Below are 12,746 nucleotides of genomic sequence, written 5' to 3'. Positions count from 1 at the left end.
ACCCAGGGCTTCAGTCATGTTAGGCAAATATTCCTCAACTGAATTATATATCCCCAGCCCATTTTGCATGCTTTTTGTATTCATATGAATATTTTGCTTGAATGTACGCCACATGTATGTCTGGTGCAATGGATGCCCTGGAACAGAAGTTATTGATGGCTATGAGCCATCAAGTGGCTGCTGGGAAACCAGTTCCTCTGCAAGAGCAACAAGTGCTTTAAACTTCTGAGCCACCTCTCCAGCCCCACTTTGTGTGTGTTTTTTAAATGGGGGGGGGTTGTTGTTTGTTTTATCAGAACAGGGTCCCTCTGCATAGCCCTGGCTGTCCTGGAACTCAATTTGTAGATCAGGCTAGCCTTGACTCACAGAGATCCACGTGCCTCTGCCTTCCAAGTGCTGCGATTAAAGGTATGCACCATCACTGCCTGCCTGTTTGTGATTTTTTGTTTGTTTTGAGACAGGGTCTTAGCTGGGCATTGGTGGCACATGCCTTTAGTCCCTGCACTCAGGAGGGAGAGGCAGGCAGATCTCTGTGAGTTTAAGGCCAGCCTGGTCTACAGGGCTAGTTCCAGAACAGGCTCCAAAGTAATACAGAGAAACCCTGTCTGGAAAAACTAAAGAGGGGTGGGTGGGTCTTACTAAGTTGCTCAAGCTGGCCTTGAACATGCTTAGACAAGCCTTGAATTTATAATTTTCCTGCCTCAACCTTCAAGTAGTTGGAATTACAGGTCTGGCCTCCACACACACCTACCTGTGTCCTTCGGTGTGTTTTCAATTAGGTGCATAAGTGTGTAGGCAAATCAAGGCCAGAGAACCACTATTCGTTAGGTGCTATTCATCTTGTTTTCCAGGATAAGGTCTGGAGCTTGCTAAATAGGCTCGGCTGTCCAGTCAGCAACATACACTGTCTTTGCCTCCCTAAGTGTTGTGATTACAAGCACATGCCACCACATTCAGCTTTTTTAGAAATTAAACATGTGTTTTGGTGGCTTGAAACAGGCCTGCAAGCTTACAAGATTAACACTATACCAAATGAACTATCATACTCGCCCTAATTGTGACCTTCTAATTGCTGCATTTTAATTCTATATTATAGCTGCACCAAACTGTTCAGCTTTTGATAAACGTGGTCGGCTCCTCAATGTTCCTTGAACAAGCCTGGGACCTTTAAATAAGAGTTTTATTTCCTTCTCTTGGGATGGGCTTCCTCTACGTACCTTCCTCTTCTCCACATAGTTGTTTCCATTTACCGCTAAGTCTAGTACTTTGTCCTATAACTTGCATTGACTTTGTCGAGACCACCACTACCACCCCCATTCGAAAGCTTGGGTTTTTTTTTTTTTTTCTTCCAAAGCATTCTAAATTCTGTCTGTGCTATTTTTCTTCCACAGCAACAGGCACTTAAATCACTTTAGTGGCTGCGCTTTGCTGAGAGGCTTATTTTCTCCACAAATAAAGAACTGAAAAGTCCCTTCTGCTCTGAAGCAGATCGGGCCAAGGAAGAACAGACGGGAAGACCTAGAATTAAATCCATATTCAGGAAGGAAAGCGCTGTTCTCAGCAGAAATACCAACAGTAGCCACTGTTAATTAACGAAGACAACAGTCAGCATAGGCGTCCTGAGCCTCAGCCAGTCACAGACAGCCTTGCTCCAGTAACTATGCTCCAGAGCCAGAGTCAAAAAAGACAGCCAATCAGGGAAACCGCTCTAGACCTCAGCCAACTCAGCCAGTAAGCCAGGGCCTCTGGTGACGTCAAAGGCAGCCTTGAGCTGATGAGCTAACACTAACACAGCTGAAAGTCCTGAGATGCCTCCACACTTCCTCTTCTGAAAGCCCGCCAGGCTCTGAACGCCAAGTTCCCAAAAGCCTCATAAAGCCAGTTCTGGGCTGTTGAGAAGACATTGTGAACATGCGCAGATGTCTTTGTCTGGCAAACAGGAAGTTTTTTTTTTTTTTTTTTTTTTTGCATCAGATGCCAAGTTCAATTTTAAGAAACTCTTAACCGCTGGACATCTCCACCCTTCTGCCATCCCTATTTCTGGTTTACCGTGAGCTCAGACTTGTGAGTGACCGATGAATCGCTCTGCATTTAGCAAATTCAGTATTTTTCTTTCTTGTGGTGGCTGCTATTATCTGTTCTTTTATGTGTTCACATAGGAAACTACAAATGCCAGAGGGAAGCATATATTTCTTAGTTATGGGTATAAATCAAGTGAGGAAAGAGCCCCTTACGTTCCTCGTGCATCATGCAGTTGTTCGTTTTATATAAAAACAGTAGGAAGACTAAAATAATCTAGCAGCTATCGACAGGCGTTAAAAAAAAAAAAATGCGTGAGCAGGGCTTGATGGCTCACGTCTTTTATCTCAGCACTCAGGAAGATCTCTAAGTTCAAGGCCAGTCAGATCTTCATAGCAAGTTCCTGGCCATTCTGTGCTATGGCTGTGAGTCTACAACAACACACAAGAAAAAGAAATGTATGATTTCTTTGTTTGTACTAAGAGAACTGCAGAGCAGATGATTTTGGTTAAGAGATTTCCACGTTAAACCAAGATCGGCAATCAGGTGTGACGACTCCAGCCTTTAATTAGTCCCAGTTTTCAGGAGCAAGAAGACTAAGTTTGGAGGCTTCCTGGGCTGTGTATTGAGACGATCTTAGAAGAAGAGGAGGAGGAGGAAAGGGGTGAGGGTGTTCGAGGAAAAAGACAAGGGGAAACAGAGGTTGTAAGGGCTTCCCACCTGAGCTGCGAGTGCAAGTGTTTTCTAGTTTGAGGGGATTTTGTTTTTGTTGTATGTGTCTTCCCGCATCTGTGTCAGTGCCACGAGTGTGCCTGATGTCCTGAGTGTGTCAGTGCCACGAGTGTGCCTGATGTCCTGAGACTGGAGTTACAGAGAGTTATAAGCTGACATGTATATATGGAATCAAACTTGGGTTCTTAGGGAGAGCAGGCAGCTCTCTTAACCACTGAGCCATCTTGCCAGCCTGGCACTTTCTAGTTCTAAATTGGAACTTGGAAGCACATTTCAAATGCTAAAATAAGGTCTGTTGCCAAAATAAAAGCAGCACTGGCACCATTTCTTATCACAATATCAAAATGTCCATTTGGTATGCTTGGTAGCCACAACACAAGCGATCACAGCTCGGGGACGGCCTGTCTTTTGTGCTGTACTTTTCTCACAGAGAATGCTTGCTTATAAGATGAGGCTTGAGAAACTAACACATTTCAGAGTCTTCTGCTGAGTTAGCGGTTCAAGGGAAAACTTTCACTGCCTTTGTTAGCGGTAACACAAATAAAACTTTGGGTGGATGTTTGCACAAGAGTACAGATAGTGTTTATTCGTAGTTGAGGCAAAGCATGACTGGTTTTACAGAAGGTGTCAGCTGTCTCTCCATATTCTAAGTGATACTGCACAAGTAGCACCCAATCTCTTCCGTTGAGAGACTTCCTTTCATCAGCATTTCTGGTTTCTAACTGAGCAATTCTAGGATTTTAATGATGTCATTGGCATACAGAATTTTTTCATTTCCCTCACACCCCAAGATCCAGGATTATGCAAATTGAAGATCAAAGAGTGTCACTGGAACTAGTGATGACAAAGCTTCTTTTTGTTGTGGGGCATCATTTTTCCAAAGTCATTGGTCAGGAGAGACCTTGTACCCTGAAACACTGAAAAGAGAGTGATGCTCCACAAATGTGTTCTGTGCTTAAGCCACTAAAACCTGGACCACATGTCTTAGCACTGTTAAATCTAAACCAGTACATGTACAGTATTTTGGCTCAGTCTTGAGCATGGTTTCTCATTAATGGGTATGTAATGACTAAAGGAACTAAGTTGAGTCTGGGAAGGGAACTTGGTGGATAAAAATGCTTGCTGTGAAAATATGAGGATCTGAGTTTGAACCCCGCCCCCCAGACCTGCAAAACAAAATAAAAATGCTACATTGCTCTGTAATTCTAGTTACTCGTGTGGGAAGACAAGAGAATCCTTGGAAGCTCATGGGCCAGCTAGACTGACCTATTCAGCAGACTGTCAAAGAGACCCTGAACCCAACCCACGGTTGGCCTGACCCCTCCTTGCAGGAGCCTGCACAGACACAGACACACACCACATCTGATGTAGCACTGGGAAGCCATGGTAAATTGTTAGTGGAACACAGACTATGACTGCAAGATTTTTTTTTTTCCAGAAAATTCTGCAAAATCATCTAGAATTAAGATCAACCAAATCATCAAAGAAATAATGGTATATGCCTAAGACATTTATACTTTTTTTTCAGTGTGAGTAATTTTTGACTGTTTGGTATAGCAATATTTTTCCTTCTATCTTAATGCACACATGCATAAAAATTAGAAGTAATCCAAAGGTGTCACTGTATCTCATGCTTTTATTTACTAAATCTAGATCCTGTTTCCCTAGTGCATGTACCTCTGTGCCTTTTTCATGTCTGGCTGCATGCATCCCTCCTCCTCTACAAAATCAAATCCTGTTTCCTTTTCTTTTTATTTATTTATTTTATTTTTCAAACTGACTCAAAATCTCAGTAATGACAGTAGAAATGTCTTAATGTTTTAAGTATGCCAAAGCATTTACTTCTCTGTAGGGCTGTTACTCTCAATACTAACAGTTCATACCATACAATAAACACCATTTTTCTATATTGTAGACAAAGCTAAAGGAAATCAAGTAGTTTATCAGAAGTTAGACAATCTCGAGTGGTAGCTCTGGGACTTAGAACCAGGCTGGGTGTTGCCAGAGGTGATGGCACATACCATGATGGGTAGGCAGAGATGGGCAGCTCTCCATTTGTAGACTCACAAGGATGACACAGTAAGACCTTATCTGAAACAAAAACCACCTATGCAGTGTAGCTTCAATGCCCTTTCCCAAAGGATCATTTGGACCCACCCCACACGGTATCTCCAGGCGTTTGACCTGCCTTCCTGTGTCATGTTTGAACCACACCATCAGCAAGTTCTTCAATTTTCATTTCTTTGTGAAGGAGTCTACAGTAACTGTGTTTGTGGTTTGTGCTCTTTCTCCCCCCACCCTTGTCCTTTTTTTTTTTTTTTTTTTTTTTTTTTTTTTGAGATGGGATTTCCCTGTGTAACCCTGGCTGTCCTGGAACTTGCTCTGTAGTCCAGGTTGGCCTCAAACTCACAGCTCCGCCTGCCTCTGCCTCCTGAGTGCTGGGATTAAAGGTGTGTGCTCACCTCGGCCCAGTTCCGCCTGTTTTCTTATAGACTCACAATGAGCTGAGTCCACCCATACTGCTCGCTAATTAAGAAAATGCTCCAGAGCTACACAGAGAAACCCTTTCTCAACCCCACCACCAGCCCCGAAGCTAATTAGTTGCACTTGGTGGCATCTATCTTTCTTCTCAGCATTCTGGAGGCAAAGGCACATGGATTTCTGAGTTCCAGGACAGCCTGGGCTACACAGAGGGAAAACCTCTCTCTAGAATACACTTTCTGCATGCAAAAAAGAAGAGGAAGAGGAAGACCAAGAACGAGAAGAAAATAAATGCTCTACAGGCATGCCTATAGTCCAATCTTAGGGAGGCATTTACTCAATGTAGGTGACTATAGGCTCTGCCAAGTTGGCATAACGTTAGTCAGCACAGACATCTTCCAGCAGTTGAAGGCGTGCTCTTGAAGAGACTGTTGGGTCATAGAATCTTGAGAATTAATAGTCCTTTCCTCCATTTATTTATTTATTTATTTTTGTTTATTTTGGCAGAGTATATTATTCTATAACTCTGGTGGCTGGCCTCAAACTCACTGTCTACTTGTTGACTATCGTTGAAGTCACAATGGAAACACCACCAGCTTGGTGCCAACCTTCCCCCCCCCCCCTTCTTCCTTCTCTGTTTGGAGCTGTGTGCCCTTGTTTTGGGCCAGTACATGAGTGCTTATCCAGTGAGTCTTCAGATGAGGCAAAAGCCCACGGAGACAGTCTCACTCGGCAAGGGCCAGTGGCCTTTGGGACAGTGCAGAATACTGCTGGGACTGTGCGGCCTGCATGCTCTCTTCTCTCACATAATATTGATGATTGTCTTGGTTTTCTTGTCATTTTGTCAATCATGCATAGGACAGGTAACATTATTCTTGGAAACACCATTTTTCCTCAAATATTTTCCCCTAAAATTCTTTGGGAGCTGATGCTGGGGATCTGGGGATGTCAGCTGTCACTCAAGCCCCTGGGAGCTGTTCTGATCCGGTGCTGACAGGATGGGAGGCATATCACCCCTATTTCTCTAAACATGCCATGAACAAGATTGTTGTTCTTGAAAATATGTGCCTATGTCAATCACCTTTAGTTTTGTAAAGACAGGAGGATGTACCTGGCTGGATATTTGGCCCATCCAGCAAAATTACAAGTGTTGTTTTGGTTTAAAGATGTGTTGATGTAAAAGTGGGGGGGGGGGACGTATTTGATATGTTTGTGTTTGCCAGAGGCTAACGTTGGAGGATGGGAAAAACTTGTTAGTATGAAAAAGTATGTTTGTTTCTGGTGTATAAATGAAGACAGCTGGGACTATTTGGGGCTGGCCACTTGTGTGAAACTCTTCTGGTGGTGGGACAATTCAATTCTTCTCCCTGACACCCTTTCCCCATCTGGGCACTTGAACTCAGGTTGTAGTAAGACCACAGCCTTCCTCCTCTTCCTCTTCCTCTTCTTTCCCCCCACCCCCCTTCCTTCCTCCCTTCTTTGTGTCCTGAGGGTTGAACTTAGGACCTCCCACATGCTAGGCAAGCAATCACTATTGAATCACACATCTAATTAAAACCTTCCCTTCATATAAGCCGATTATCTTGGGGCTGTAGAAATGACTCAGCTGTAAAACTTTTTTTTTTTTTTTTTCAGAAGACGCAAGCTCAGCTCCTGGCACCTAGGTCAAGTGGTTTCCAACTGCATATAACTCCAGCTTCAGAGAACCAGGTGCCCTCTTCTGGACTCTGGGGGCATGAATGTACACACACACACACACACACACACACACACACAGTCTTTTTTATTTTTATTTTTTTTTTAAGTTTTATTTTGTTTTGTTTTTCAAGACAGGGTTTCTCTGTGGCTTTGGAGGCTGTCCTGGAACTAGCTCTTGTAGACCAGGCTGGTTTCGAACTCCCAAGTGCTGGGATTAAAGGAGTGCACCACCACCGCCTGGCCAGTCTTTTTATTTTAAAGAAGTTGATTAGACCAGACATTTATTACAGCAATACAAAGCTGAGGCATAGAGCTAGTATACATGTGGACACTATCACTTATCATATTTGTAGCATTACAGCTTGGATGGAAAGATGTCCTGGTAGCCAGGAGCTGCAGGGAATATCACAAAGTCACACTGCACAATAAACCACACATAAGAGATTTATTGGGATGGAAAAAACCGGGAGGGTGGCTGCCTCTGCTTGAAAGAGAAACAGTAGCACACTGCACAGGGCTTGTATAGTTTCTAGGGGTGGTGGTGGAACTTTTCAGGGTGGAGCTTTCCAGGTTGGAGATTGGTGGGATTTCGTGTCCAGAGATTAGGCTTTTTACTCTGTAAGATGGGCAGGGTCCAACAGTTAGGACAGAGGTCCTTGGGGGAAGAGCCTGGCCACTTGTGTGGCTTGAGGGGCTTACAATTCACTGTAGTAAAATGTATGGAACAATCTACTAAAGGGAGTTCAGAAAAAGCACTTACTTAAGAGTTTTTGGAAATGAGTAGAGCTCATCACCATCTTAAAGCCTAGAGCTAGCCCTGTATTCTTCGATAAAACTGTTTCTCAGGGTTTGTATGGGTTAGCAGTCCTGATACTGTTACACTCGTACTAGAATTGAGCAGTTAAATTGATGGATGGCATCTAAAAGTATGTTTGTAAAATTTAATACTATTGTCTTAGGAGGAAATTCACACTCCAACACGAGTGAACTATGTAGACACTGTTATACAAAACAAGTGGATGTACTGAATGTAAGGATTCAGGCATTACACTGGCCTGCCCCTGTCACCTGGCAGAATGCATTCATGCAGTACCGTGGCCAGAGACTGGCCCTGTCTGTGTTGCTTTGATACTGGGCGGTGCCCAAAGCTAAGCTTGCACTTGAATCATAGAAAACAGAGGCTATGTAGACGTGGCATGCATGCGTGTATGATCAGCTAAGTTCACCACTCTAAGTAACCCCATTAAAGTAATCTTACCCATCAAGTAAGCTTGTATGAATCATTATTTGGGCTGTTGGTGCCGTCTCGGTTTGGAGGCAGATATTAATTTTACATTTCCTGGAGAGTCACCCAGCAGCACAGCACAAAAGAACACATCATGTGTTGTTTACTTACATGAGCAAGCTAGAATAGCCAAAGCCCAAAGACAGAGAGTAGAAAAGTAGCTGTCAGGGACTGGGGATGGGTGGGTAGGGCTGAGCAAAGAGGAAATGGGAAGCTGTTGCTAGTGGGTATACACTTCCAGTTTGGCCAAATGAATAAGTTTAGGGTTGGAGCACGGAGGTACAGGCCTTGTAATCCCAGTACTGGGAGATCTGGGGTAAGAGGACCAAAAGTACAGGACCTAGAGCTGGGGGTGTAGCTCAGGGAGACAGCGCTTGCCAACCAAGCATGAAGTCCAGGGTTCGATCTCCAGGACATCAAAAAAGGTAGTGAGTGTGTGCATGTGCTCAAGGCCAGCCTGGGCTGTGTAGCAAGATTCTGTCTCTAAAAAAGTTCTAGAGATTGGCTGTACAGCATTGTGAATGTATTTAGCACTACTGTAGATGATAAATGATCATTTGCTCGACCATGAGACATTTCTGATTCTCTCCAAGCTGGCTGGTTCCAGGGTTTCCAGGCTTAACAAAGGCCAGATACTGGTTCCCTCCAGAAGGGATAACTCGAGGGAATGGGGTCAGCTGCAGAGTCACCTTCTTCTCTTGAGAAAGATGTGGATGTAGATGCTACAGGTCAGGCCGTCAGGCCGTCAAGCCTGTGCTTCTGGGTACCTTTGGAGATTGGTGCTGGAACATCCCTGTGGAACATCTATAGTTCCCATACTGGGGTGCAATTTCTTTCTTTTCTTTTCCTTCCTTCCTTCCTTCCTTCCTTCCTTCCTTCCTTCCTTCTTTCTTTCTTTCTTTCTTTCTTTTGTTTTTCGAGACAGGGTTTCTCTGTATTGATTTGGATCCTGTCTTGGAACTCGATCTGTAGACCGGGCTGGCCTCAAACTCACAAATATCTGCCTGTCTCTGCCTCCCGAGTGCTGAGGTTAAAGGCATGCCCAGCTTCTGAGATGCAATTTCTGATAAAAGCAGTTAAGGCCCGGCATCAGTTGCACTTGGGAGGCAGAGACAGGTGGATCTCTGTGAGTTCTAGGCCAGCCTAATCTACAGAGTGAGTGCCAGGATAGGCTCCAAAGCTACACAGAGAAACCCTGTCTCAAAACAAAAAACAAAACAGTTTAAAAAAATACTGAATTTGGGCTGGAGTGATAGCTCAGTGGTTAAGAGCACTGACTGTTCTTTCAGAGGTCCTGAGTTCAATTCCCAGCAACCACATGGTGGCTGTAATCAGATCTGATGCCCTCTTCTGACATAATGGTATACATGCATATAGAGCACTCATATACATAAAATAAATAAAAAATAAATAAATACTGACTTTAGGGAGGCCAAAAATCAAGTCCCTGAGATTGTAAAGGTATGTATTCCATGGACTCCATCACCTCTGGTCTCAGCAGACAAGATCATCATGCATAAAGTCTGTGAAAGAGGCAAATGAGTGCCTAGGTCTGTCCACAGTAAAACTGGTCAAGAGAACTAAATATGGTCACTATATACATGGATGACATGACCGCTCTTTAGGATAGTTAAGGGGAAGGTTTTTATTGTAGATATGAGAGAATGGCCAGAGGCATCTGGAGGAGTCCAGAGCAGAGAGAGAAAGTAGTAGCCTGGACATGGCCAGGACTGTCTGTAAGAGAGGGGAGAACAGCAGAGGATAGAGAGTAGAGAAAAGGTAGTGAGGAGAGCAGGGTTATAAGGGGAACAGTAACTATGTGTTGTGAGAGGCTGTGAGCTGAAGGCAGGTTAGGGGAGGAGGTTAGAAGGGCTATGATGCTAGCTCAGACTTTGAAACCTATAACAGGCAATTGTAATATCCATGAGGTTTGATATGCTGGTAGGCCCCCCAGGTAGCCATATGTCCCCCCTGCCATAGGTAAAGGAAATGGCTCCTTTAAGCAGATGGGAACCAGTTTCACAAATTCATGAGGAATGTTGGTGTTTATCTATAACTACTAGAAATCCTCCTATAGTCCAGGTTGAGTTCATTTCTGGATATTTGGGCTCTGTTTGATGTTTGGGGAATTGGGGTTTCCTTTGGACCTAACAGCCACCTCGTGGTTTGAGGAAGTCCATGTCACCAAGAGGTTGACTGAGACTTCTTCAGACTGCTGTTGACGGAAAGCTAGATGTACTTAGGAGATCTTCCCTGAAAGAGAGCTTACCAAGGTCTAGAACAGTGGTTCTCCATTTTCCTAATGTTCTAACCCTTTAATAGAGTTCCTTATGTTGTGGTAACCCCCAACCATAAAATTACTTCTGTTGCTACTTCATATCTGTAATTTTACTATTGCTATGAATCATAATGTAAATATTTGATATACAGGATATCTGATATATAACCCCCAAAGGGTCAAGACCCACAGGTTGAGAACTGCTGGCCTTGAATGTCCTCCTAACCTAAGTATGGGCATTTCCCAAATACCCTCAGAAGTTCATGGACTCCAATGTTGACCTGAAAAAATAAGATGAAGAGGCTGGGGAAATGTCTCAGTCAGTGAATGGTTTGCCGAGCAAGTATGAGGACCCAAGTTTGATGCTCAGCGCCTACGTAAAAAGATGGTCAAGGTTTGTAATCCCAGCAGGGAGGTGGAGACATGAGGATGCCTGGGGCTTGCTCACCAGCCAGTCTAGCTGAGTCAGTGAACGCCCAAGTCTCACTGATATACCCTATCTCAAAAATAGGGTGGACACAGGCTAGAGAGATGGCTCAACAGTTGAGTGCTAGATGCTTTTACAAAAGAACAAAGTTCAGTTCTCAGCACCTACATTAGGCCTGGGACTGCTACTCTAAGGGTTCCGTTGCCTGTGACCCTGTGGGTGTGCACATACCCATAAGGACACATAATAATAAATCTCTAAGAAAATAAAACAAAGTAGATCACTGGAGAGATGGCTCAGCAGTTAAGAATGCTTGCTGCTCTTGCAGAGGATCCTAGCTCAGTTCCCAGCACCCTAGTCAGGGAACTTCACCACTGCAGCTCCAGAGCATCCGATGCCCTTCTCTGGTCTCCGTGGGTACCTGCACACAACCTTTACACATAAATAAAAGAATAAACCTTAAAAGGGCAGGGGGCAGGGGTGGGGTGGGGTACTCCAGAGAACAACATCCGAGGTTGTTCTCCAACACATGTGAACATGCATATTTGCACTCACTAGAAGAGTAAGACGATTGTTTCTTGATATATAAAGTATCTAATATCTGCTATCATAGCAGATAAGATGCAGTGTAGGCTAGTGAACTCGAACAGATGTTCATGACTTGAAGTTTAGGGGAGCCATTTGTGCCCTTGGCAAAGTAAATTTTTCTCACTAAGCCTCTATTTCCCCACTTATAAGAGTAATAGCAAACTTTCCTTATTGGGTGTAGTCAGCATTAAATGGTACACTATAGGACAAATACCTGACTTTTGATATACTATAGTTTATTACCACATATGTAAAATAACAATATAGGTATATTCATAGAAAAACAATTTTGAGACCAGATGTGTATTAGACCTGGGGCGGGGAAGCAATCTACAACTGTCTGATTAAAGCAAACTGTACTTAGAAGTGGCCAGCGGGTTGTCTCTCCCAAAACTGTACAGTGATATTTTGTTTGTAATCTAACAAATAAAGCTTGCCTGAAGATCAGAGTGCAGAGCTAAGCCACTAGTTAGCCACACAACTAAGCCACTAGTTAGCCGTAGAAGACGGGAAGTGGTGTACACACCTTTAATCCCAGGACTTGGGAGACTGAGGCAAATGGATCTCTGTGAGTTCAAGGCTACCCTGGGCTACATGGGAGTGAGTCAGTCTAAAAGAGAAACAGAAGTCATACCTTTGATCCCTGCACTTGGGATGGCACACCTTTAATCCCAGCCCTAGAGGGGAATATAAGGGAGTCTGAGTTTTGGTGGAGAGCAGGGCAGTCTGCAGACACACTGAGGACAGGATCATCCTACTTTGGTCTCAGCCTTGGTAGAGGTAAGAACTCTCTTGTGGTTGGCTGCTTTGCTTCTCTGATCTTCAGCTTGAACCCCAATATATGTTTCTGGGTTTTTATTATTGAGATTTCAGAGAGGAGCTGCTCACTGGCTTTTGAGGTCCCCTTTATGGGGAAAGAGTTAGGGCTGATGGAAAACAGCTGTGGAGATAATAGGCTTTTAGCACCTGGACAGAAAAGTAAGGGACCAAGGGCTCAAGGCTTAGAAAACAGAAGCTTATTCTTGCAAGGTATGGAGACATAATAACAATGTGGCTCCTGTTTTGGCTTCCTATGTGGTGAATATTATTTATGATTTATTAAAACTTGCCTGAAGATTCAGAAAGCAAAGCCAGTCTCAAGCTATAGAGATCGGGCAGTGGTGACACACACCTTTAATCCCAGCAGCCTTAGAGCTAGGAGGTGGTGGGACACACCTTTAATTCCAGGACTCAGGATT

This window comes from Phodopus roborovskii, unplaced genomic scaffold, assembly GCF_943737965.1.
Source record: "Phodopus roborovskii unplaced genomic scaffold, PHOROB, whole genome shotgun sequence".
Taxonomy (NCBI): Eukaryota; Metazoa; Chordata; class Mammalia; order Rodentia; family Cricetidae; genus Phodopus; species Phodopus roborovskii.
Note: the sequence above shows the minus strand (reverse complement) of the source record.